The sequence below is a fragment of the Choloepus didactylus genome, chromosome X (genome assembly GCF_015220235.1).
Source record: "Choloepus didactylus isolate mChoDid1 chromosome X, mChoDid1.pri, whole genome shotgun sequence".
Taxonomy (NCBI): domain Eukaryota; kingdom Metazoa; phylum Chordata; class Mammalia; order Pilosa; family Megalonychidae; genus Choloepus; species Choloepus didactylus.
The window spans coordinates 22,578,307-22,605,127 of NC_051334.1; the positions used below are offsets into that span (position 1 = coordinate 22,578,307).

The 26,821-nt window shown below is 41.5% G+C and overlaps 1 protein-coding gene across 1 annotated transcript in view; it reads left to right on the plus strand.

Annotated features, from left to right (window-relative positions):
* The window catches only part of LOC119523721 (zinc finger X-chromosomal protein), a 725,297-nt gene that overhangs the window by 137,906 nt on the left and 560,570 nt on the right, over positions 1 to 26,821 (plus strand). The window lies entirely within an intron of this gene.

Genomic DNA, 26,821 nt, shown 5'->3' on the forward strand with positions numbered 1-26,821 from the left:
CTGGGCATTTATTTGTGGGAAGATTTTTGATGACTGATTGGATCTCTTTGCTTGTGATGGGTTGGTTGAGGTCTTCTATTTCTTCTCTGGTCAGTCTAGGTTGTTCATATGTTTCCAGGAAATTGTCCATTTCTTCTACATTATCCAGTTTGTTGCCATACAGTTGTTCATAATATCCTCTTATAATTTTTTTAATTTCTTCAGGATCTGCAGTTATGTCACCTTTTTCATTCATTATTTTGTTTATATGGGTCTTCTCTCTTTTTGATTTTGTCAGTCTAGCTAAGGGCTTGTCAATCTTGTTTATCTTCTCAAAGAACCAACTTTTGGTGATATTTATCCTTTCTATTGTTTTTTTGTTCTCTATGTCATTTATTTCTGCTTTAATCCTTGTTATTTCTTTTCTTCTACTTGGTTTAGGATTGGTTTGCTGTTCATTTTCTAGCTTCTTCAGTTGATCCGTTAGTTCTTTGATTTTGGCTCTTTCTTCCTTTTTAATATATGCGTTTAGTGCTATAAATTTCCCCCTTAGCACTGCTTTTGCTGCATCCCATAGGTTTTGGTATGTTGTGTTCTCATTTTCATTCGTCTCTATATATTTAGCAATTTCTCTTGCTATTTCTTCTTTAACCCACTGATTGTTTAGGAGTGTGTTGTTTAACCTCCAGGTATTTGTGAATTTTCTAAGTCTCTGATGGTTATTGACTTCTAATTGTATTCCATTGTGGTCAGAGAATGTGCTTTGAATAATTTCAATCCTTTTAAATTTATTGAGGCTTGTTTTATGTCCCAGCATATGATCTATTCTGGAGAAAGTTCCGTGAGCACTAGAAAAGTATGTGTATCCTGGTGATTTGGGATGTAATGTCCTGTAGATGTCTGTTAAATCTAATTCATTTATCAGATTGTTTAGGTTTTCAATTTCCTTATTGGTCTTCTGTCTGGTTGATCTATCTATAGGAGAGAGTGATGTGTTGAAGTCTCCCACAATTATTGTGGAAACATCAATTGCTTCCTTTAGTTTTGCCAATGTTTCTCTCATGTATTTTGTGGCACCTTGTTTGGGTGCATAGACATTTACGATTGTTATTTCTTCTTGCTGAATTGCCCCTTTTATTAGTATGTAGTGGCCTTCTTTGTCTCTCAAAACATCCCTGCATTTGAAGTCTATTTTATCTGAGATTAATATTGCTACACCTGCTTTCTTTTGGCTGTAGCTTGCATGAAATATTTTTTTCCATCCTTTCACTTTCAGTTTCTTTGTGTCCCTGTGTCTAAGATGAGTCTCTTGTATGCAACATATTGATGGTTCATTTTTTTTGATCCATTCTGCGAATCTATATCTTTTAATTGGGGAGTTTAATCCATTTACATTCAACGTTAAAACCGTGAAGGCATTTCTTGAATCGGCCATCTTATCCTTTGGATTATGTTTGCCATATTTTTCCCTCTCTCTATTAATATCCTTTATTGTACCCATACCGAATCTCTTTAGTACTGAACCTTTCTCCAAGTCTCTCTGTCCTGTCTTTGTTTCTCAGTCTGTAGGGCTCCCTTTAGTATCTCCAGTAGGGCAGGTCTCTTGTTAGCAAATTCTCTCAGCATTTCTTTGTCTGTGAAAAATTTAAGCTCTCCCTCAAATTTGAAGGAGAGCTTTGCTGGATAAAGTATTCTTGGCTGGAAATTCCTCTCACTCAGAATTTTAAATATATCGTGCCACTGCCTTCTCGCCTCCATGGTGGCTGCTGAGTAGTCACTACTTAGTCTTATGCTGTTTCCTTTGTATGTGGTGAATTGCTTTTCTCTTGCTGCTTTCAGAACTTGCTCCTTCTCTTCTATGTTTGACAGTGTGATCAGTATATGTCTCGGAGTGGGTTTTTTTTGGATTTATTCTATTTGGAGTTCGCTGAGCATTTATGATTTGTGTATTTATGTTGTTTAGAAGATTTGGGAAGTTTTCCCCAACAATTTCTTTGAATACTCTTCCTAGACCTTTACCCTTTTCTTCCCCTTCTGGGACACCAATGAGTCTTATATTCGGACGTTTCATATTATCTATCATATCCCTGAGGTCCATTTCGAGTTTTTTCAATTTTTTTCCCCATTCTTTCTTTTATGCTTTCATTTTCCATTCTGTCATCTTCCAGGTCACTGATTCGTTGTTCAACTTCCTCTAGTCTTGTACTATGAGTGTCCAGAATCTTTTTAATTTGGTCAACAGTTTCTTTAATTTCCATAAGATCATCCATTTTTTTATTTAGTCTTGCAATGTCTTCTTTATGCTCTTCTAGGGTCTTCTTGATTTCCTTCATATCCCGTACTAGGGTCTCATTGTTCATCTTTAGTTCTTTGAGTAGCTGCTCTAGGTGTGTCTCTTCTGGTCTTTTGATTTGGGTGCTTGGGCTTGGGTTATCCATATCGTCTGGTTTTTTCATATGCTTTATAATTTTCTGTTGTTTTTGGCCTCGTGGCATTTGCTGACCTTGATAGGGTTCTTTTAGGGTTTGTAGACCAGTTGAAGTCCTTATCTCTAATTTATCAGATCTACAGCTTCGTGGAGTACACTTTCTCTAACTAACCAGCAGGTGGCGTCCACGAGCCACCTGTTCTCCACAAGCCAGATCTCCCCTGCTTAGCCTTTTTGGTGAGTGGGGGAGTGAGTCTTGTGGGGCCCAATTGGTGTTCCAAGCTTGTGTGTGTAGTTGGTGTTGCCTGCCCTGTATGTGGGGCGTGTTTCTGGGCAGACGGGGAGGGGGGGGTGGCCCTAACAATCAAATCTCCCTGATGATCCTAGAGTTTTAAAGCTACTGCAATAGTCTAATCCTTCAGTTCAGTCCTGCCACAGTTTGTCTCTGCCACTGACCCACAAGTCTTTGGTATTGGCGTATGGCTCCTGAGACTTGCAAGTGGGCCCCTCTTCCAGGCTGTGCACCCCGGGTCCTCTGTTGAGGGATGACTGTGCTATGTCACAGGTGAGTGCCGTCCCCCCAGGGCAGTTCTGGGCTGCTGGGCTGTGTTGGGAGGCTCCCAGTCTGCTCAAATGATGGCTGAATGGGGCTCTGTTAATTCACACTGCTCCCCCTTCCCAGCTCTGGGACATTCAGCTGAGGTTGCAGGGAAGGCTAATGTCCACGCCCAGTTTTGTGGTGTGTGCCTGTTATTTGAAGCACTTCCATCACACTGGGTTGTCTGGGGCAGCTCTGGGCTATGGGGCTGGCGATGGGCAGGAGTGTTTCCTGTCCACCAGGATGGTGGCTGTGAGCGGACACCCCCCTTTTCTTGGGAAGTTGTGTTGTTTAGTGAATTTTCTCAGCCACTGGATTATTGCCTTTTGTCTCAGAGCTCTCTTAGTTCTGCTCTTGACTTGACGTGCCCAAATTTCAATTCTTTGAAGCTTTCTGTATTGAGCTTCTTAGAGTAATTGTTTTAGAAAAAGCAAAAAGGATTTAAAAAAAAACAAAAAAAAACGGCCCTCCTCAGAGATCTAATGGGTTATTGAAATGCTAATAGACAAAGCAACCAGGGCCATTAAGGAAAGCTGCCCAGGGCAGAGAGATCAGCCTTGCTTCGGGATTTGCATATGCGCCTCAAGGCCTGATCTCCGCCCTTCCCCTTTCTGTGTTCACCAGAACTCCAAAAATCCTCTGCTTTTATTTTGGAGTTTTTCGTGTTGTTTTTTTTTCTATGCCTGTCTCCTCTCTGCTGGGCTGGCTGCTCTCAGAGTCTCTGGTGTCTGGTCTCAGTCTATCTATGGTTGGAGTTTGAATCAGTAGAATGAGTTTCCGATAAGAGCAGCCACTGCAATTCTCCCTTCTCCTTCCTGGAGCTGACAGCCCCTCCTCCCCCGGGACTGAGCGTGGCAGGGAGGGGCGCGGGTCCCCTGGCCGCAAAAACTTACAGATTTCGCTGATCTCAGCAGTTCCACGTTTTCATGAGTGTTGTATGAAGTATGCCCAAAGACAGATTGCTCTGTGGTGTCCAGTCCACGCAGTTCCTGGCTTTTTACCTACTTTCCTGGAGGAGTAACTAAAACATACAGCTCACCAGTCTGCCATCTTGCCCCGCCCCTTCAGCTAGATTTTTACATTCAAAATTTTGTTTTCCAAATCTTTAATCGCTTTCTTAATAGCCACTTCTTGTTTTATAAATGTGATACCCCTCTGATCTTTCTCCACATATTAATTATACTCAATTTTAAATCATCTTCTGTTTACTACATCTACTTTTAATAATCTAAAGTCAGGACCTCATGTGAGTCATTTATTGCAAGGCATCCGTCCAAAGAAATCTAGTCAGCAGCCAAAATTCATGACAAGTAATTTACAGCTTTAGTCTTTTGAGAAAAGCCAAAGAGGAAATGTATCCTTAATGCCTGCCTAATGTAAATAATCCTCTTCCCACTGCTGCCTTGTTAATGCACCACGTGGCTAGCTTTAGGTCTCTAAAAAACTCTCATCCACTCTCATTTTCCAACCCTCCCAAATCCCTTCTAATATCTAGTCCATATGGATTCTTTTGTTTTTCTTTGCCTGGCTTCTTCCCAACTTGCTATCTCCAGGTTCTTTACTATTTTATCTCTTCCTCGTGCATTACCTGTGGATACTCCCCAACAAAGGAAAACTCAAGAACTATAACACGAAGAAGACTCTTTCTCCCTTAGAAACTGAATACTATGAGGGACTTGTTAATAATTATACTACAAAATTTTTTTGTCCCTGTCCCACTTTCCCCAAGGATGTATCTGGAGGTCTCTGTGAAGAGAATCCCAGTGCTTACTACTGGCACCCAGAGGCTACTTTACCTACAGTTCAATCTCCATCCTTCTTCTGATGGGGTGAGTTTAATTACTTTTTGACATGCTGGGGACCCTACCAAGCTAGCCTGAGTTTATCATGGTTCCTTCTCACAAACCTTGGAGCGTGGGAGTGGCAGACACTCCAGAGTTCTTGCCTTATGTATTATGAAAATGCGAATGTGTTCACTGAGTAAATATCTTCATGTTTGCAGGCTGCCACAGCTTGACCTTCTTTCTTTACGACTTGAAGCAAACCCAGGCCCAATGTTCCGAGGTAGCATTTTAAGTTTCATTTCACATTTGTCTGGGTTTCCAAAATTCTAGGGCATGAGTGGCCAAACAGTCACTGCCATCTGCCTTGTGGTTCATCTTGTTTAACTGAAAACAAATGGGTGGGTGCAGTCTCACAACTGAACTCTTGGGAGGGGGAGCCCCACTCAGGTTTCAGACCCTGCTTATTCAAACCACTTGGATCTTGCTCATCTGGGGTCCCCCCTAGATCTGCTGCAGAACCTTCAGTCTGAGCTTTATGATTTAATCTTGCTTTTGGAGAACATACAAGATAGCCTTTTTCTCTTCCTCAGGTTAGTTTCACCAACAATGAAAAGTCAGAAGGTTGTGATGAAGTCTAAGACTATTTAGTAAATCTTGGCAATAAATTGGGGTTACAGGCCCTTAATCTGGGTCAGTGGTTCTCAACTCTAGCTGCACATTAGATTCACCTAGGAGCATTTGAAAATTTCCTCTGCCCGGGACCCAGCCCAGGCCAATTGGACATGAATCTCTGAGGGAGAGGCCCAGGCATCAGAATTTTTCAGAAGCTCCCCAGGTGACTCAACATGTGGCTGAGGTTAGGAACCTCTGCTCCTGTTGCTTCTGGGCGTTCTAGCTTTGCTCTCTTCCTCCCCAGGAGATGCCTGCTGTAATAGCCTGAACAAATAGGTAGCGCCCTTTCCCTCTTCTCACCAACAAGTGCTAATAAATTGGACCTAGGAATTGCAGCAGTTGTCCATTCTGCATTCTCTCTAGGGCTGTGAAGCAAACCTGGAAAAAAAAAAAGGAACAATTCTGGTGACCTTGAGTCCATGGGCACCCCTAACATGGAACTCACTTAAGTGATGCTCAGTTCTTGGGGCTTCCCCCCTTAGACTATTTCATTGGTACCTCTGATCACAGGTCAAAGTCTTTTAATCTGGTATCTTAAGAGGTGCTTCTCACTAATACATTATGTTTCTGGTGGCAGATATTCCCCACCAGTGATTTCAAAGCCTGTAATCGTCACAAGCCTCACAGAGGCTGCTAAACCCCAGGGGCCGATGGCTCTGGTGGAGCCTCCTTGGGCCCTGAGAGAATGTAGGCGTATCAGCCACAGGGACCCTGTCCTCATCCAAAAACAGTTTCCATTTCTAAGAAACTGGGCATCTTTGGCAGTTAGGTTTGCAATGGCATCTGATTTACAGCTTCAGACTTCCTTAATTTGGTAGACTTATATTATGCCAAATATGTTTGGTTCTGTCTCTTGAATATACAGTTCCAAACAGCATATTCTCCCCAGATTTGCCACTCTGACTCTGGACTTCATGATGGTCCTCTCTTGAGCTCTGTGGGTTAGAGTCAGATCGATCATGGCTTGGATCTGGGCAACTCCTGTTCTTTAACATCGTGGTTCTGACAGTGCAGCATCATTCCAGCACTCATGGTGAAAATGTTTTCTTGTTCGGGTCTAACACAAAAGTTTTAATCTGAAGTCCAATGGAATAGTGCACCTTAAGACCCCAAAGATGGCTTGTTGTACCCCAAAATGTAATGGAGGTCCTGTGCCTGTTGCCTTGTTGGGGAAGAGATGAGACAGTCAATAACTGTCCCGTGCATCAATTTTCCCTCTCTTTGTCTCCTGCTTGGAGGAAAGGAAGGGTTTGTGGGTGACTGGCGAGGTAAAAGGGGTAGCCTACCCACACTCTCTGCCAGACACACACACAAATTGGCTCTTTGCTTTATAACCCAAGATATATGGATCCTAACAAGGGCTTGGAGTGTTGTCCCTCATCAGGGAGTGTTGTTCCACTCATCTGTGTACCATGTCCAGCTGGAAGAGCTGAAGGACCATGAAATGTTCCTCAAACCATTTATCCCTTGCATCTTCGACCCTTCCCTGTATTTCTTGGTCTTTTTATTACTTTCTATTCCCCATCAATGTTCCAGTCTCCTCTTCTGTCATGGGCTGTCAGCTATACTGAACTCTACCCAGTTCCCCTGCTGGGTGGGGGGAGGAGAAAGCTTTAGGTCCTGAAGGGGGAGATGGACAGTGGAAGAGAACATCAGGGTGCTGTGAAGTCTGGGTGAAATTGTCACAAAGCAATCAGGCATTTCTATGAAGGATAACTTCCTGTTGGTGTATCTTTTGAACCTAATTATTCTGAAAGAGGTCATGTCTCCTTCTCAGCTTTTAATGACTTCTTTAAAGCCTCCTTCTATTATCTCAGCCTTGAGATGTTTCAGACTCCTCAAGGAGGGGTGCAGAAAAAAACATGACCAAATCAATCCCTCCATGTCTATTTCCTCTGGTATGTTTTGTTTGCATGAGCTTGGTGCCTGTGATTCATGGCGTTGGATTTCCTCAGATGTTTTGTGATTTGTTTGCTCGTGTTTGTTTGAGAATTCCCACTTGTCTGGCTATGGATTCTTGTTCTGATATTGTAGCTTGTTTCTAGAATTATGGGGCCAGAGTGGAGTGGGGATGCTTGGCTGCCTCTCTCTCTTGTGGTTTTGGTGTCCTGGGGCAGTTTTAGGTAGAAAGAAAAGTTTGCTGCTGTCCACGGCTCAGCATAAGCCCCTGGGTACAGGGAACACATGACAGGGAGAGATTTGAGAGAGAGAAACACTCCACATGTAGCCTTCAGATTAACCACCCAGAAGATTGCTCCAGGAATCCCTCACTATATCCATGACCTCTGAACATTCCACTTCCTCAGTCCTCTCATGGGTTTGCTTGGGTCACAGATTTGATTCCCATCTTCTAATTTTTCTTCAGGAATTCCTCAAAATTTCTGGTTTTCAGTGTTTTGCTTTCTAGTGGTGTTATACATAAATATTTTCAAAAATGTTTTTTTTCCCTGTTATTTCCAGGCATTTGGAAAGGATTTAGGTGTATGTCATCAGTTTGCAACTTTTATCCAAATGCCTGGAAACTGTCTTGAAAGGGTGTAAGCTCCTCCTCATCATAGGCTTTTATGTCTAAGTGGAGGGAACATGGAGAATATTCAGGGGATTACTCTTATCCATGAATTTCAAAATTTTTTGACTGTGACCTCTAAGAAGAAATACATGTTACATAGAAACTCTTTCCATGATGTATCCATCGCACATACATTCATATAGTTGAGACCAGAGTTTCAGTAAACATCATTTACCCTATGTGCAATGTGATACTTTCTGTTCTATTGTATTCCGTTCAAACATTAACTTATCACATCCACCCACTAGTAAGTCACATCCTAAAGGCTGAAAAGCACTGCTAGATTACCCTTAATATTGTAATAATCCAGAGAGTCTATCCATATGAAGAAATATTTCAAAGCGAACAATTGGTGCATTGTGAATGGGAGGGCCATTTTTCTGGAAGTACAATATTGTGTTAGGCACAAATGGCAACATTATGCTTGATTTTATCAGTTGTGATGCTGAGTCAAGGTGCCCTTAACTTAAAATAACTTCTCTCCTAGTCAGTAATACTCAGATCCTGGCTTATATACAAAAGCTTTACATGTCATTATGATAAAATTTGTCACCATACATGTCAAAATCTGCACCAAATTTTTAAAAGAAAATCATAGAAGTCACTTAGGATGTAAGAATATTGTATTGTTTTTCTTTGAAAATCAATCATCAGTATGGTACATGTGGTAGTTTCCATTAACGAAAATATTCAATTGGCTCCTAAGATCCCTTTGTTGCCAGGGTCAGCTGTATCACAAAAGGCTATCCCCAAGGGGATGGGGATGAGTTCATAGCGAAGGGTGACATCTACTGGATTTACTAATTTTTTTTCTAATAACATCAGGGATTCTCTTTCAGAACTCTTCTGGATACTGTTTCCTCCATCTCTGAGGCCCTCCCTTTCTTCCTCTCCCCACCCCCGCTTCCGTGGGTCCCGTTTTGGCACAGCATAAACAGAGCCCAGAATTCCCTTGGGCGTTGTGGTAGGCAGCTTCTGAAGTAGATCCCAAAGATGCCTCCCAACGTAGATCCCAAAGATGCCTCCTGGTATTCACACCCTGCCCTTGTGGAATCCCCTCCCCTTGAGTGTGAATAGAAGATGACAAAAGCGATGGGGTGTTACTTCTGTGATTAGATTCCCAAAGACTCTGACGCCTGTCATGATTGCTCAGTGTCTTTCCCTGGTGCCTCTGGCTGGCTTGCCCTGATGAAGCCAGGTGCCATGTTCTGCGCTAACATGTGGCTCTGTCTACGTGGCAGGGAACTGACAGTGGCCTCCGGCCAACAGCCGGGGAGGAACTGCGGCGCTCAGGCCAACAGCCTGTGAGAAACAGAATCCTGCCAACAATCATGTGAGCAAGCTTGGAAGCAGATCCTTCCCCAGCGGAGCCTTGAGATGACCGCAGCCCCAGCTGACACCTTGAGGCTGCCTGTGAGAGACTCTCAGCTGCGGGCCCAGCTAAGCTGCGCCCAGATTCCTGACCCACACAAATTGTCATTTGAATGAATGTTGTTGTTTTAAGCCATTAAGTTGTGCAGCAAAAGATAACTAATTCAGAGGCCAGCGCTGGCTCACAAATTTTGCCTGATTTCAAAAAGCTCCAGAAGTTTCCCTGTTTGAATTTCGCTTAACAAACCTTGGGGGAAGACTTTCTACTGGGTCTGCCTGTTCAGCCTGTTAGAACTTGCATTTCCAGGGGGAGTACTCATGGAAGCTTCTGGGGCCACTTGGTCTGTAGTCCTGAAAAAGGATGTCACAAGAGGCAGGTCTTTATTGCACACCAGGTCAGTGAGCACGTTAAGATAAGTATCCTTCCAGTGTAACATGCGTTATTTTACATCAGTAATTTTCAGTTATCAGAATAAAACACAAACATACTCTCCTTGTGAAAATAAGTACATAATGGTTAAAGATAGAGCTCTCCTTGAAGAGTACCCTGACCCAGGCGTCTCTTCTCCCCACCTCTCCACAACCTGTTATGAGTTGGGAGTAAATCTTTTCAGACCTTAAAAAATTATATAAACATGCATGTGTTTTTGTTAATGAAATTGATACTCTCCTGGGATATTGTTGACTTTTCCCACTCCTGGCTTTTTCCACTTAATTATCTCATCCAGTTTTGCTGTCCCTGTTGGTACATGTGGCTTAAGTCCACTCTTAGCTATTAAATGAAAAGACTACATTTTGCTTATCTACTTTCCTATTGAGAGCCTTGAGGTTGTTTTCAGATTTTCCTTTTTATAAACAAAGCTGTGGTGAGCATTCTCCTACCCAGCCAACCCAGAGGGTGCTTCTCTAGGGTGGACACCCAAGAGGGGAAATGCTGGGTCATATCATATGCCCATTTTTAAAAATTCAGTTTTATTGAGATATATTCACATACCATACAGTCATCCATGGTGTACAATCAGCTGTTCACAGTACCATCATATAGTTGTGCATTCATCACCCCCAATCTATTTTTGAACATTTTCCTTAACCAGAAAGAATAAAAATAAGAATAAAATATAAAAGTAAAAAAAACACTCAAACTTTCCTCCCCATCCCACCCTATTTTTTGTTTAGTTTTTCTGCCCATTTTGCTACTCATCCATCCATACACTGGATAAAGGGACTGTGATCCACAAACTTTTCACAATCACACTGTTACTCCATGTAAGCTACATTGTTGTACAATCGTCTTCAGGAGTCCAGACTACTGGGTTGTAGTTTGATAGTTTCAAATATTTCCTTCTAGCTATTCCAATACATTAAAACCTAAAAAGTGTTATCTATATAGTGCATAAGAATGTCCACTAGAATGACCTCTTGACTTCATTTGCAATGTCTAAGCCACTGAAACTTTATTTTGTTTCATTTCGCATCCCCCTTTTGGCCAAGAAGATGTTCTCAATTCCACGATGCCGGGTCCAGATTCATCCCCTGGAGTCATATCCTGCATTGCCAGGGAGATTTACATCCCTGGGAGTCAGGTCCCAAGTAGAGGGGAGGGCAGTGAGTTCACCTGCCAAGGTGGCTTAGCTAGAGAGAGAGAGAGGGCCACATCTGAGGAACAAAGAGGCACTCAGGGGGAGACTCTTTGGCACAATTATAAGTAGGCTTAGCCTCTTCTTTGCAGTAACAAGCCTCATAAGGGCAAACCCCAAGATCGAGTGCTTGTCATATGCCCATTTAAAATCTTAGAGACACTGCTAAGTTGCACACCAAAGTGGTCATGCTAATTTACGGCTTCCTTCAGTAAGAAAGTGCCTGTTTGCCCTAAGCCTTGTCCATGTGGTCATATTTTCCAGCCTGATAGGTGAATGATCATATCTTGTTGTTTTTGTTTCCATTCCCCTGGTTGCTAGTGAGGTTGAAAACCTTTTCCTATATTTATTAAACAGATTCTCTCCCTTATTTTTGTGAGGCTCCTATGAGAGCAGCTTTTTGGGAGGTGGGGGGATAGATTTGAGCTTGGGTGCCAGCTCCTCAGAAGAGTTGCATACCAGTTCTAAGAACGTCAGCTGTCTGTTGCTGACAACTCTGGGAAAGCGTGTGAGAAATTGAGGTCACGTGCAGCTTCTCCATCTGGGGTGAGAGGGAGCCGCTGGTTTCAACCAGGTCATCATAATCTAGGAAGCTAGGCCGTCTAGTACCCGAACTGCTTGCCTCTTCACAGTGTTACCATGTGAAGGCAAAAACAAGGGAGTTAAGACGATGGCTTGACTAATGGACCCTTATTATCAACGAAAAATAGGTTGCTGCCACACTGTGGGGACAGGGCAGAGGATGGGTGGAGCTCAGGGGCTTCCCTGGGGAAAAGTTAATGGAAGACTACTGGACCCCTCCACAGGCAGGACTAACAAGGGCATAGACCTTCAGGAATTCAATTTTGAGACACGCCACACCAGCAAGGCAAGGGGAATTAGGATTACATAATGAGGAAGAAAACCTCATGACCGGTTGCAAAAACAAAGACTGTTGCCCATACTCAATTTTTTTTCTTGCCAAATACGTGTGTTTATGTATTTTAATGAATTTCTCATCTCTTTGACTTTGTTCTTCTCAATATAGTTGAGGGATGGTTAAACTTGCTACTTATCCCATAGGTTACAGGATTGTGATGGAATTAGAAGAGGAATAGATTGAATCCAAAAATCCTTATGTTGGAGCTAGATGCATAAACTGGGGAGACTTTGGGGTGTTTCTCTTTGGAGAGTGTGAAGACATTTTCTGTTGTATGAGGGAACACCACCTTATTTTAGGCCACAGAGTATCTGGAAGTGTATAAGTGAGAAGCAGAGTTATGTGAATAATGAGAAACCAAAGGGATGGACTGTTTTTGGGGTGGGGGGCCACCACCCAACATTCATTTGTCCTTCCTTACAGCACACAAAATGACTTCTGGGAAATTCCCTAGGTGTGTACAATCTTGGTGGAATGATAAATCGAGGGTCTGGCAGAACTACAGAAGCTAAAGAGGCCCCTGAAGGCTCCATCTGCCAGATTCCTGCTCTAATCTCTGCAACAGAGCTAAGGGGCCGGCATGTGGCCTAAACTATGTGAGAGTGACTCACTCTTTAGGAATTTTTAATCCTTTAATCCTAAAGGGAGTGAAGCAAGTCTATTCACTCATTTTAGTGGCAGTGCTGGGAAAGATCGTCAAACAACTGCACTTAGAGAGACTCTCTGGAACTCCCTGATTCTGTTCTGTTCCATTAGATGAATATACCACAATTTATTTAATCATTCTCTGTTGACTTTTGAGGCTGTGTCAAATTACTGCTGCTGTGAACATTTCTTGCACATCTTTTTTGGTGCACGTGTTCACAAAATTTCTCTGGGGCTTATATCTAGGATTCAAATTGCTGGGTTGTAGTGGTAATGGAGATTACAACATGCATCTTTGTCTGATCAAAGTCCAATGTTAATTGGTATTTTTGCCTACTCCCCAGGCAGTGGTTGTGTCTCTCCTGTGCCTCCATCCCAGCTCCTGCTGGGATAGCCCCTGCTGGGGTTCTAGTTCCTGGCAGATGGCTCTGGATACTGGGTTCTGGTAACATAAGCTCTTTCTGTTCTGTCTTCAGCCATGGGAGTGGTAGCAGCTTTCTGCTGATTTTTTAAAAAAATACTTTTTATTTCAAAATAATCTCAAACTTGCAAGACAGTTGCAAAAATAATACAAAGCCCATATTGGGAGCTGCACATACCTCCCACCCAAATACCCAGATACACCAACTTTTAACATTTGGCCATGTTTGCCATCCCTCCTCCCTCCCTCCCTTCCTTCCCTTTCTACATCTTTCTTTCCTTCCTTCCTTCCTTAACTTCCTTCCTTCCTTCCTTCCTTCCTTCCTTTCTTTCCTTCCTTCCTTCCTTTCTTTCCTTCCTTCCCTTCCTTTCTTCCTTCCTTACCTTCCTTCCTTCCTTCCTTCTATCCATCCTTCCATCCATCTAGCCATCTATCTACCTATCATCTCTTCAAAACATTTGAGAGTAGTTGTCTATATCATGCTCCTTGAACTCTATACTTCCGTGTACATTTCCTGAGAACAAGGATATTATGTAACCACCTTAAGTACAATTATCAAGTTCAAGAAATTTAACATTGATATAAAGCTTGCAGTCTATATTCCAGTTTTTTCATATGTCCCAATAATGTCCTTTTGAGCCTTTTCTCCTCCATTATTAGATCCAGTCTAGAATCATAGATTATACTTAATTGTCATTATCTCTATTGTTGCTCTTTTTTAAAAAAATTGTACAAACATATATAACATATGTTTTCCCATCTCAGCTACTCCCAAGCATACCACTCGGTGGTATTAATTATAGTTACAATGTTACACTACTCCCACCTCCATCTATTACCAGAACCTTCCCATCACCTCAAACAAAAACCCTATGCCCCTTATGCATTAACTCCCCATTCTCCTCATCCCCCAACTGGTAACCTGTATTCTATTTTCCATCTCTATGAATTTTCATATTCGTCTTATTCCATATAAATGAGATCATACAATATTTGTCCTTTTTTTCTGGCTTATTTCACTCAGCATGATCTCTTCATGGTTCATCCATGTTATAGCATGTATCAGAATTTCGTTCCTTTTTATGACTGCATACTATTCCATGGTGTGTATATGCCACATTTTGTTAATCCATTCATCCATTGATAGATACGTGGGTTGCTTCCACCTTGTGCCGGTTTGGGTATATTGTGTCCCCCACAAAAAAGACATGATCTTTAATCCAATGTTGTTGGGTAGAAACTTTTTTTAAAAATTTTATTGTGATCATCCATATACCATACAATCATTCAAAGATCCAAAGTGCACAATCAGTTGCCCACGGTACCATCATACAGCTGTGTATCCATCACAATTACTTTTTTTGCAATTTTTAAAATATTTTCATTACTCCAGACAACAAATAAAGACAAAAAAAAAAAAAAAAAAAAAAAAAAAGGAAACTCAAATCCTCCCATACCCCCAACCACCCCCCTCCATTATTGATTCATAGTATTGGTGTAGTACATTTGTTACCATTGATGAAAGAATGTTAAAATACTAACTGTAGTACATAGTTTGCAATAGGTTCATTTTTCCCTATATACCCCTCTATTATTAACTTCTAGTGTCATACATTTGTTATGGTTCATGAAAGAAATTTCTAATACGTGTATAGTTAATCATGGACATTGCCCATCACAAGGTTCACTGTTTTATACATTCTCATCTTTTAACCTCGAACTGTCCTTCTGGTGACATACATGACTCTGAGCTTCCCCTTTCCACCACATTCACGCACCATTCAGCACTGTTAGTTATCCTTACAACGTGCTACCATCACCTCTGTTCATTTCCAAATGTTTAAGTTCAACCTAGTTGAACATTCTGCTCATAATAAGCAACTGCTCCCCATTCTTTAGCCTCGTTCTATATCCTGGTAACTTACATTTCACATCTATCAGTTTACATATTATGATTAGTCCATATCAGTGAGACCATACAATATTTGTCCTTTTGTGTCTGACTTATTTCACTCAATATAGTGCCCTCAAGGTTTCTTCGTCAACGCTGTTTTTTTTAAGATGGTTTTGTTCACACACCATACATTCTATTCTAAGTAAATAGTCGATGGTTCCCTGTATAGTCACGTATTTATGTATTCACCACCATCACCACTATCTATACAAGGACATCTCCATTTCTTCCACAAAGCAGCAGAAAGAGCCAGAGGGAAGAGAGACAAAAGAAAAGGAAAAAAAAGAAAGAGAAAAAAAAAACACACACAAAAAAACAAACATGACAGCTAGGAAGCAACAAAAGGAAAGATAGCATTAAACTAAAGTAGAATAAAGAGTCAGACAACATTACCAATGCCAAGAGTCACATAACCCACCCTTATGTCCCCCTTTTCTATGCATTTAGCCTTGATATACTGCCTTCACCACATTAAAGGAAGCATAATACAATGTTTCTGTTAATTATAGTCTCTAGTTTGCATTGATTGTATTTTCCCCCAATACCTCCCTATTTTTAACACCTCGTAAGGTTGACATTCATTAGTTCTCCCTCATGAAAAAACATATTCATACATTTTATCACAATTGTTGAGCACTCTAGGTTTCACTGAACTATACAGTCCCAGTCTTTATCTTTCCTCTTTCCTTCTGGTGTCCCACATGCTCCTAACCTTCCTCTTTTAACCATACTCACAGTCTCTTTGTTCAGAGCACTTACGTTGCTGTGCTACCATCACCCAAAATTGTGCTCCAAACCTCTCACTCCTGTCTTTTCCTATCTGTCTGTAGTGCTCCCTTTAGTATTTCCTGTAGCACAGGTATCTTGTTCACAAACTCTCTCATTGTCTGTCAGAGAATATTTTAAACTCTCCCTCATATTTGAAGGATGGGTTCGCCACATATAGGATTCTTGGTTGGCGGTTTTTCTCTTTTAGTATCTTGAATATATCACACCATTTCCTTCTTGCCTCCATAGTTTCTGCTGAGAAATCCTCACATAGTCTTATCAAGCTTCCTTTGTATGTGATGGATAGCTTTTCTCTTGCTGCTTTCAGGAGTCTCTCTTTGTCTCTGACATTTGATAATCTGATTATTAAGTGTCTTGGCATAGGCCTATTCAGATCTATTCTGTTTGGGGCACATTGCTCTTCTTGGATTTGTAATTTTATGTCTCTCATAAGAGATGGGAAATTCTCTTTGATTATTTCCTCTATTTTTGCTTCTGCCCCTTTCCCCTTCCCGTTTCCTTCTGGGACACCCATGACATACGTTCGTGTGCTTCACGTTGTCATGTAATTCCCTGAGATGTTGCTCATATTTTTCCTTTCTTTTCCCTATCTGTTCTTTTGTGTGTAGGATTTCAGCTGTCTTGTTCTCCAGTTCCTGAGTGTTTTCTTCTGCCTCTTGAGATCTGCTGTTGTATGTCTCCATTGTGCTTTTCATCTCTTGTGTTGTGCCTTTCATTTCCATAGATTCTGCCAGTTGTTTTTTCAAACTTTCAATTTCTATCATATTTGCCCAGTGTTTTCTCTACAGCCTTTGCCTCTTTTGTTATATCTTCTCTGAACTCATTTATTTGGTTTTTTATTTGATTTAGCATATTTCTTTGAAAATCTTTAATAGATTGTTTCCTTAAAGTGAAACAATATCTCAAGTGTATCTTGATTGAGGTGTAAGTTTGTTCCTTTGACTGGGCTATATCTTCATTTTTCCTAGTATAGATTGTAGTTTTCTGTTGTCTAGGCATCTGGTTTCCTTGGTTACCCCAGTGAGACTTGCCCAGACCAGAATGGGTTCAGGTCTCAGAATGGGGTTTTATTCAGGTTGTATCTTAGAGGAATGACTGACTTTTCTGTGAGGTTTCCAGCCACTGTGCTTTTGCTAACCTGCCCAGCAGGTGGTGCCTGTCAGCCTGTTGCTCCTGACTGGTGTAAGGAGGTGTGGCCTCCTTAGTTTCTGTTTCGACTGTTTTCCTCCAGCCTCTGGGGTCTGGTTCTTAAGGGAAAGCTGGGCCCTACCTCCTTACTCTTAGGAAAGACACACCCCCTAGGGAGTTATCATCTGCATTTGAATTATGTTTCTGACTGTTATCTCCACCCCTGTCTGGGTCAGAGAGCTGTGAATTGGAAATGGCTGTGGCTCTCTCTCCTCTGAGTCCCTCAGGTTGAGACAGAGAGAAAGGGACAGAAAGCCCCCTTTTGGAGCCAGTACATAGCCCCCCAGATTCACTAGTCAGCCAGAGGTAACACCTGGTCTTCTGGGCTCCCCCTCCCAGATCAGATGAGTCTTCTGGTTTTTTAAGGTCAGTCATCACTAAAAGCCTCTGTCTGCTTTTTAGGGATTTGTCTATGTTTTAGCTTGTATTCAGCAGTCCACATTTGTTAATTAAAACCCCAGCTGGAGCTAGGCTGAGCTATATTCGCTTGCTCTGGGACTGCTGTTTTCTCCTACAGCAAGGTCTTGTAGCTCAGCCTGACATAAGGGGAGGAGGCTCGCTGCATGGTTCTGCAGTTTTTACTTACAGATATTATGCTACGCTCTCAGCCATTCCACCCAATCCATGTTGGTGTACAATGTGTGAACCGTCATGGTTGTTCCCCAGCAGTTGTCCCAGATTATTTACTGGTTGTTCCTGGTTGTTCATTAGTTGCTCCAGGGGACTAACTAAATTCCATTCCTCTCTGTGCTGCCATCTTGTCCCTCTGATGGGTATAAATTTTTGATTGAATGTTTCCATGGAGATGTGAGACACTCAACTGTGGATGAGAACTCTGATTAAATTATTTCCATGGAAGTATGTCCCTATCCATTCAGGGCAGATCTTAATTAAATCAGTGGAGTCCTATCAGAGAGCTCACAGACAGAAGGAGAGCAGAGCAGCTGAGAGAGACATTTTGGAGAAAGCCATTTTGAAACACAACCCAGGTGCAAAGGACCAGCAGACACCAGCTTCGTGCCTTCCCAGCTGACAGAGGTGTTCCAGATGCCATCGGCCATTCTGCAGTGAAGGTATCTTCTTGTTGATGCCTTAGTTTGGACACTTTCGTGGCCTTAGATCTGTAAATTTGTAACTTAATAAATCCCCTTTATAAAAGCCAATCTATTTCTGGTATTTTGCGTAATGGCAGCATTAGCAAACTGGAACACATCTTTAGGCTATTGTGAATAATGCTGTTATGAACATTGGTGTGCAAATATCTGTTTGAGTCCCTGTTTTCAAGTCTTTAGGGTATATACCTAAAAGTGGGATTGCTGGGTATGGTAATTCAATGTTTAACTTTCTGAGAAACTGCTAAACTTGTTTCCACAGTGACTGTGCCATTTTACATACCCAACAGTAATGCCCAAGGTTTCCTATTTCTCCAAATTCTTGTCAACACTTGTTATATTCTGTTTTTTATATAATAGCCACCCTAATGGGCATGGGGTGTTATTTCTTTGTGATGTTGATTTGTATTTCCTTAATGGCTTATGATGTTGACCGTCTTTTCATGTGCTCACTGGCCTTTGTACATCTTCTTTGGAGAACTGTCCATTAAAGTCCTTTGCCCATTTTAAAATTGGGTTGTTTGTCTTTTTGTTGCACATTACTCACTTTTGAATCCAAGTCTTACTCGGATATGCCTAGTGGATGAACCCTAGGTCATGCATGAATTTATCTGCAAGGGAAGCTGAGAAAACAAATTTTCTGGCTTCTATCAGGGAGGCAGGACCAACATAGGAAGAGTGTTGCAAAGATCTGAGAAGCCAGGAAACTTGACAAAATTCCGTGACTATCTGTTGTTATAAGCTTGCTGAAAACATAATTTATGATGGCTGCACAATAGCAAATGTGATGACTTTACCACAACCTACCAATTCTTTCCTTACGTATTTGTGTTATTTCTGGTTTTTTAGACTTATTTTAACTGATGTTGTGAAGTTATCATAACTTTTGGGCTAGAAATTTTATTTTAGAGATTGTAATCCCAAAAAAATAACTGGGAAGAAAACAGCTTATTGTACAAAGATACTTATTGCTTTATTATTTACAACTACTGAAAACTGGAAATAGAGAAAAAATATAAAACCATAGTATAACTGAGTAATTTGTGATATGAGAACAAACTTCTAAGATTGTCCAGGATGACGTTAATTCCAAATATTAGGTCCCGTCTCCATCTGTCTATTTATGCTCAGTCAGACCAAGAGTCCAGGTTTTTACCTTGAAAAATGTGGTCACTGTGACTACGTAATTTTATTATGATGGAGTGTTAAATATTACAATAAAAATAATGACTGGATATTCCATTGGGCTAATACATGGAAAGTGTGCTCAAAATGCTTTATGAAAAAACAAAATATGAAAGTATAAAGATATTAACTCAGCCATGTAAAATTAGTGTTTGTGTAATATGAAGAGTCATTAGAGGTTTTCTTTTTGCTTCTGGTTTATAAAGTTGTCTAAATATAGAAAAATAAAAGGTAATTCCTCTGGTGCTTATATTAACCTCACAGCATCTGAAGAGCTTGCCCAATAGGTGGCAGTACTGGATAAGAGCAGATGGAAACTTTCCCCAGGCTTCCTTAAAGCAGTGCTTATCAAACTTTGGTGTGCATCACAATGACCTTGTAAAGGCACAACTTGCTGGCCCCACACTCAGAATTTCTGATTTAGTAGATCTTAGAGGGGGCCTAAGAATTTATATTTCTAGCAATTTTCCAGGTGAAGCTGGTACTGCTAGTTCCACACTTGAGAACCCCTGCCTCAGTGCATAAGGAGCTCCTTGAAAAGCATTAGAGTAAGGTATCCTTCTCTCCTTCATAGCATTCCCCCACCCCACAGCCGTTTTCACCTTTGTTAACAGAGGAGCTGGGCCTACCACCCAGAGGTACAGCGACCCCACGAACAAATGTTTGTTCCCAACCTACTTGACTCTACACCCCATCTTCCATTTGAAGGGAGCGAATGCACAAGATGGAAGGAATGTTCTTCATCTATTGCTTTCTGGAGGTACTGACAGACCTCACGATAGACTCCAACTCTCGCCCCATGACAAATTACTGCTATCTCCAGTACTTATGTGACAAACCCTTTGTCCACTCACGCTACCTCCTGTCTTGCTGTGGGCACCTTGAGGTCCTGTGCACTCTCCCTTTCCCTCCCATCTGTGAACACTGATCTTACTATGAACTTAAACCTTTAGCTCACTCCAGGTCTCGTGCTCTATTGAATGAAGAGCTTGCCCCCAACTCATAGAAATTCAACCAAAATTAAGCACTGGATATTGTTTTAACTCTCTCCTCAAACTTTCAACATCTCTTCCCCTATCTTCACTCTCTCAGCTGATGACCTTGCTTCCTACTTCAGTAAAAAAAAACACAAACACACACACACACACACACACACACACACACACACACACACAAAGGAAATAACTAGAAGAGAATTTCCATAAGTTCCCAGCACCACAGCTACCCTCCCACCTGCATGTGGACCCATGTAGTCTACATCCTCTCCAAGAGCAGGGATGACTTGTTTATGCTCCTGGCTAAGAACAGCTCATCCACCTGTGTGCTAGATTCCATCATCTCTCAGGAATATGGCTGTGGCAATCTGCCTCTCTCTACGGCATCATCATTTTTTTCTTTATTTACTGGACCATTCATATTAGCATACAAATGTGCTATTATTTCTTCCATCTTAAGTAGTAATATACAGAAAGAGTTGTTTCTACTCACTGTCTCCAATTTCTCTGCTTTTTTTCTCCCAAGAACCCACTCTATCAGGTTTGGTCCCCACCTTTTTACTGAAACTGCCCTAAATCACACTGCTAAGTCCAATGGCCACTTCTCAGACCTTAGTGACAGCATTTGACACATTGGTCACTTTCTCGTTGAAATTCTTTCTTCCTTGGCTCCCACAATACCTCATTCACCTCTTTTGTTTTCTCTTTTTGGTCATTCTTTCTTTCTTTCTTTTTTTACATTTTATTTTGAAATAAATTCAAAGTTATAGGAACAGTTGCAAAAACAATACAGACCCCATACACAGAACTCCAGCATTCCCTGACACCCCCCCCAATACCCCAATCCACTAACTTTAACATGCTGTCAGACCGCTATTTCTTTCCCCCCTCCCTCCCTCCCTCTCTCCCTATCATCCATCATCTGTTGCTCTGTCTTCTGAACATATGAGAGCTAGCTGCACACATCCTTGAACAAACACTATAATTCACATATACAATTCCCATGAACAAGAACATTCTTTTATGCAATCCCATTAAGCGCAGCTAAGAAGTACAAGAGATTCAACAATGATACAAAGCTTACATTCTGTATTTCCTTTTCCTTATGTCTCAACTGTGTCCCTCTAAACCACCTGTCCTCTATCCTCCGATCCCATCCAAGTTCATCCTTGGCATTCAATCATCATCTATTTAGACTGTCTTTTTTTTATTTTTTTTTTAAGTTGTGGAAACACATATACAGCCTAAATCTTCCCATTCCACCCCCTCCCTAGCCTTCCATTAGTGGGATTAATCACATTTAGAATGGTGTAATGCTCTTTCCCACCAGCCATTACTAGAAATTTCCCTTCACCTCAAACAGCAACCCTACGCTCATTTCTTAACTCCCCATTGCCCCTTCCCCCATTTCTCTTAACCCATACTCTACTTTTCATCTCTATGGTCATATTCTCTGATAATTTCTTTGTTTTTACTGTGGGGCTTAAAGTTAACGTCTTAAATCCATAACAATCTTGTTTTTCTTTGATACCACCTTCACTTCAATAGGACATACAAACTATGTTCCTATACTCCTCCTTTCCCCCACCTTTATATAGTTGTATAAAATTACATATTTTACGTTGAGTTCAAAACCACTGATTTGTCATTAGCGTTTGTCTATTTTATGTTATGTAGGAAGTAAATAGTGGAGTTACAATTCAAAAATTATTGACTTCTATTTGTATTCCATTGTGATCAGAGATTGTGCTTTGAATATGTTCAATTTTTTTTTTAATTTATTCAGGCTTGTTTTATGTCCCAGCACATGGTCCATTTTGGAGAAAGATCCATGAACACTAGAGAAAAATGAGTGTCTTGGTGATTTGGGATGTAAGGTTCTATGTATGTCTGTTAAAATTCTCTATATGTCTTTCTCCTTTCTTTGTTTCTCTCGGTAGGGCTCCCTTTACTATCTGAAGTAGGGCAGGTCTTTTATTGGCAAACTCTCTCAGCATTTGTTTGTCTGTGAAAATTTTAAGCTCTCCCTCAAATTTGAAGGAGAGTTTTGCTGGCTAAAGTATTCTTGGTTGGAAAATTTTCCCTCTCACAATTTTAAATATGTCATACCACTGCCTTCTTGCCTCCATGGTGGCTGCTCAGTAGTCACTACTTAGTCTTATGTTGTTTCCTTTGTATGTGGTGAATTGCTTTTCTCTTGCTGCTTTCAGAACTTGCTCCTTCTCTTCAGTATTTGACAGTCTGATCAGAATATGCCTCAGAGTGGGTTTATTTTGATTTATTCTATTTGGAGTTCACTGGGCATTTATGCTTTGTGTATTTATATTGTGTAGAAGGTTTGGGAAGTTTTCCCCAACAATTTCTTTGGATACTCCTTCTAGACCTTTACCCTTCTCTTCCCCTTCTGGGACACCAATGAGTCTTAAATTTGGACATTTTATTTTATCTATCATATCCCTGAGATCCTTTTTGATTTTTTTCTCCATTCTTTCTTTTCTTCTTTCATTTTCTGTTCTGTGGACCTCTAGGACACTGAGTTGTTGTTCAACTACCTCTAATCTTGCATTATGAGTATCCAGAGTTTTTTTAATTTGGCCCACAATTTTTTTTTGTTTCCATAAGATCTTCTATTTTTTTATTTACTCTTGCAATGTCTTCTTTATGCTCTTCTAGGGTCTTCTTTATGTCCCTTATATCCTGTTCCATGATCTTCTTCATGTCTTTTATATCCTGTACCATGTTTTCGTTTCTCGACTGTGATTGTTTGATTAACTGTGCCAAGTACTGTGTCTCTTCTGATATTTTGATTTGGGTGTTTGGGATCAGGTTCTCCATATTGTCTGGTTTGATCGTATGCATTAAGATTTTCTGTTATTTTTGGCCTCTTGGCGTTTGCTTTGCTTGATAGGGTTCTTTCAAGTTGTAAAAAAAAAAAAAAAAATACCAATCTAATTTTTCAGAAATACGAGTTGGTGGCGTACACTTTCTCCAACTAACCAGCAGATGGCATCTGCGAGTCACCTATACCCCTCAAGTCAGTTCTCCCCAACTCTGGCTCTGTGTTGTGTGGGGAAATGATTTTTGTGGGGTTCAGTTGGTGAACTCAGTTTGGGTTTGTTGTTGGAGCTGTCTGCCCTGAACATGGGGCGTGTGCCTGGGTGGTCAGGGAGGCAGGACAGCTTTAATATTCAAACCTCCTGGGTGTTCCCGGAGATTCAAGGCTGTTGCAAGAGTCTAAGCCTTCATTTCAGTTTTGCCCCAGATTTTCTCTGTCGCTGACCCACAAACCACCGGCATTGACGTAGCATCCTTGGGTTTTTGGAGCGGGCCCCTCTTCTTAGCTGTGGTCTTCCAGGACCTCTGCTGAGGGATGGCTGTGTTGCATCACTAGTGTGTGTCATCCCTCAAGGGAAGCTCCGGGCCGCTGGGCCGTGCAGGGGTGCTCTCTGCCTAATGCAAAGATTAGCCTATAATTGTTGACTGGTGTAAGTTCTGAATGAAAGGCAGGTAGGAGAGCTGGGCCCCACCCCTTTCCTCTTAGAGAAGATAGAAGCCTTAGGGGGAGGTCATTAGCATTTCAATGGTGTCTCTCTGCCTGTGCTATACCCTCGTCTGGGTCACAGAACTGGGAACTGAAAATGGCCGAGGCGTTCTCCACTGAGTTGAAAAAGGAACAGAGCTAGTCTGAGGCGACCCTCCGGCTCTCCAAGGTCAGTCGTCACCCAAAGCCTCTGTCTGTTTTTGGGGGATGCGTACCTGTAGTGAGCAGTTCACACTTGCTAATTAAAACCCCAGTTGGAGCTCAGCTGAGCTATATTTGCTTGCTGGGAGAAAGCTTCTCTCTGGCACAGGAGGCTTTGTAGCTGGGGCTGTGGGAGAGGGGTCTCCCGATTTGGATCCGCAGTTCTTACTTACGGATTTTACTGTGTGATCTCGGGCATTCCTCAGGTTAGTGTATGATGAGTGGAGGTCACGTTTGTCCCCCTGCAGTTATTCTGGATTATTTACTAGTTGTTTCTTATTTTTTTTTAGTTGTTCCATGGGGACTACTTAGCTTCCACTCCTCTCTATGTTGCCATCTTAGCTGATTCCCTGGTTACTCTTTCTTATCTTATTTTTTGGTTCCTCCTTATCTTCCCAACTTCCAAGTATTGAAGCTTAGTCCTTAGACCACTTTTATTTAAACTCTGAATTTCTAGATGACCTCATTTAACGTCTCATGGTGTTAATTCCAATATACTAATTCCCCAATTTCTCTCTCTAGCCTGGACCTTTCTCCAAAACTCTAGACCTGTACATCCAACTGCCCACTTGACATCTCCTTTTGGGTGGCTATCAGGCACCCCCACTTAACTATTCCAAATAGTCTTGGCCATGCACCCTCCCTATTGCTACTCTTGCAAACATCACCACCTCAGTTAATGACACCTTCACTGGCTTAGGCAAAAAACCTTGGTGTTATACTTGATTCCTTTCTTTCTGTCACAATCCACATCCAGTCTATCAGCAAATCTTCTGGGTTCCATCTTCAAACTATATACAGAATTGAACCATTTTTCACCCACCTTTCTCCCTGCCCCTGGCTACTTCTCTGATCCAAGCCACCCTCCTGTCTCACCTGGATCTTTGCAATGGTCTCACAGTTGGTCTCTTTGCTTCTGGCCGTGACCACCTGCAGGCTGTTCTCAACACAGTGGGCCAGTAGTCTTGTTAAAACATGTCAGATCATGTAACTCCTTTGTTCAAACCTTCCCCTCTGTTTTATTCAGAATGACATATAAAGTCCTTATTAAGACTCCACAGGGTCTGCAACCTGGAAATCTGACCTCTTCTCCATTACTCTCCCCTTTGTTCATTTTACTCCAGCAGCTTGCTGGCACACTTCCACCTCAAGGCCTTTGCCCTTGCTTCTCAGTCTGTCTGGATTGCTCTTTCTCAGATATTTGCATGGCTCTCTCACCTTCTGCAGTTTTTTTCCCCAAAGCCACCTTCTCACTGAGGCCTTTCGTGGCCACCTTATCTAGAATTTTGATATCCATCCCCCAACATTTCATAGCCCCTTCCCTGATTTATTTTTTCTTCTTAGCACATATCGCTATCTAAAACACCATATATTTCACTCACTTACCTTGTTTATTGTCTATAAACTATGAGAATGTAAGCTATTAGGAAATTTATTTCCTTACGGATTCTGGAGAATCAGGGGTATATAACAAAAATGGCAGTAACATTTTGTCATTTATCTAGCACATAGTAGGTGCTAAATAAATATTTGTTTAAACCAATGAAGGAATAAATGAAGAAATTGGATGCATGATTGATTGGTTAAATGTGTGAATGGATTATGGTGAGGTGGCCCCCTGAAATGATGCCCATCTGAGCCTATAAAGCTTTTGACAATTTGAATCATGCATGAGAAAATTCGTAATACCGTTGCTGGACTGAGATGGTTTGTGGCCACGGGATGAAGGATGGCATGACCTGCAGAGACTCTGATGGCTCAGCTGAGTCCCAAACTATTCCCTTTTTGAAGGCCCATCCTGAAGAAGCTGAGAAATAGTCCCAGGAAAACAATCATTAAATCAGTACTTCCTCTTCTTGGGGGCAATTTTTAGAATCTGCTTTTTATGCACTTTGAGCGCAACTGAGGGGAGTGAGCCAAACACACAGTGCTTGTGGACTGGACACCATGTCTCCAGCAGGGTGACTGTAATCCTAAACTTGTAGTAACAACAGGCCACACTTATCTAGCACTTACTATGCACCTGGCCAGCCCTGTTCTAAGCACTTAGCAAATATTAACTCACTTAATCCCCGTAAAACTGTAAGCGATAAGAACTACTATCATCCTCATCTGTCTTCAACTGGCAGGCAGGAAACTAGAGGGTAATTGGCTTGCCTGAGATCACACAGCCAATAAGTGACAGAGAGGATTGGACCAAGGTGGCCCCAGGGCTTCTGGTCTTAACCAGGACTCCACAGGGAAAAGTTGTCAACGGTGTGTCACTGACTGAGGAAATAGGTCTGTTGGGATGGACAGAGGGGCTGAGGATCTTGATTTTTTTTTTTTTTTGCATAAGAAGTTCACCCCAGAATAGTAAATTTGCCAATAAGGCAATTAACAGATATTTGCTGAGCCCCCACTGTGTGCCTGAGAGATGCACTAGATATCATTGAGAATCAAAGGCAAGTGAAATGAGGCCCTTGATCTCAAGGAGCTTACAGTCTAGTTAGGGAGACAAAATCTGTACCAACAACCCAGATAATTAATGCAGCAAGACAGTAATATTGGAGACATCCTGTGGTAGCTTGAAGCTGTTATGTACCCCAGAAAAGGCCATATTCCTTTAATCTATTCCTGTGGGTACAGACCTACTGTAGGTAGGATCTTTTGATTAGGTTATTTCAACTGAGATGTGAGCCATCTCATTAAAGGTAGGTCTTAATCCCCTTACTGGAGTCCTTTATAAGAGGATAAAGGATACACAGAAAAAACCCATAGAGCTCAGAGAAATTAAGAGATATAATTAAGGGAAGCCAAGAGATGAAATTAAGAGAAGCTCATAGAGAAAAAC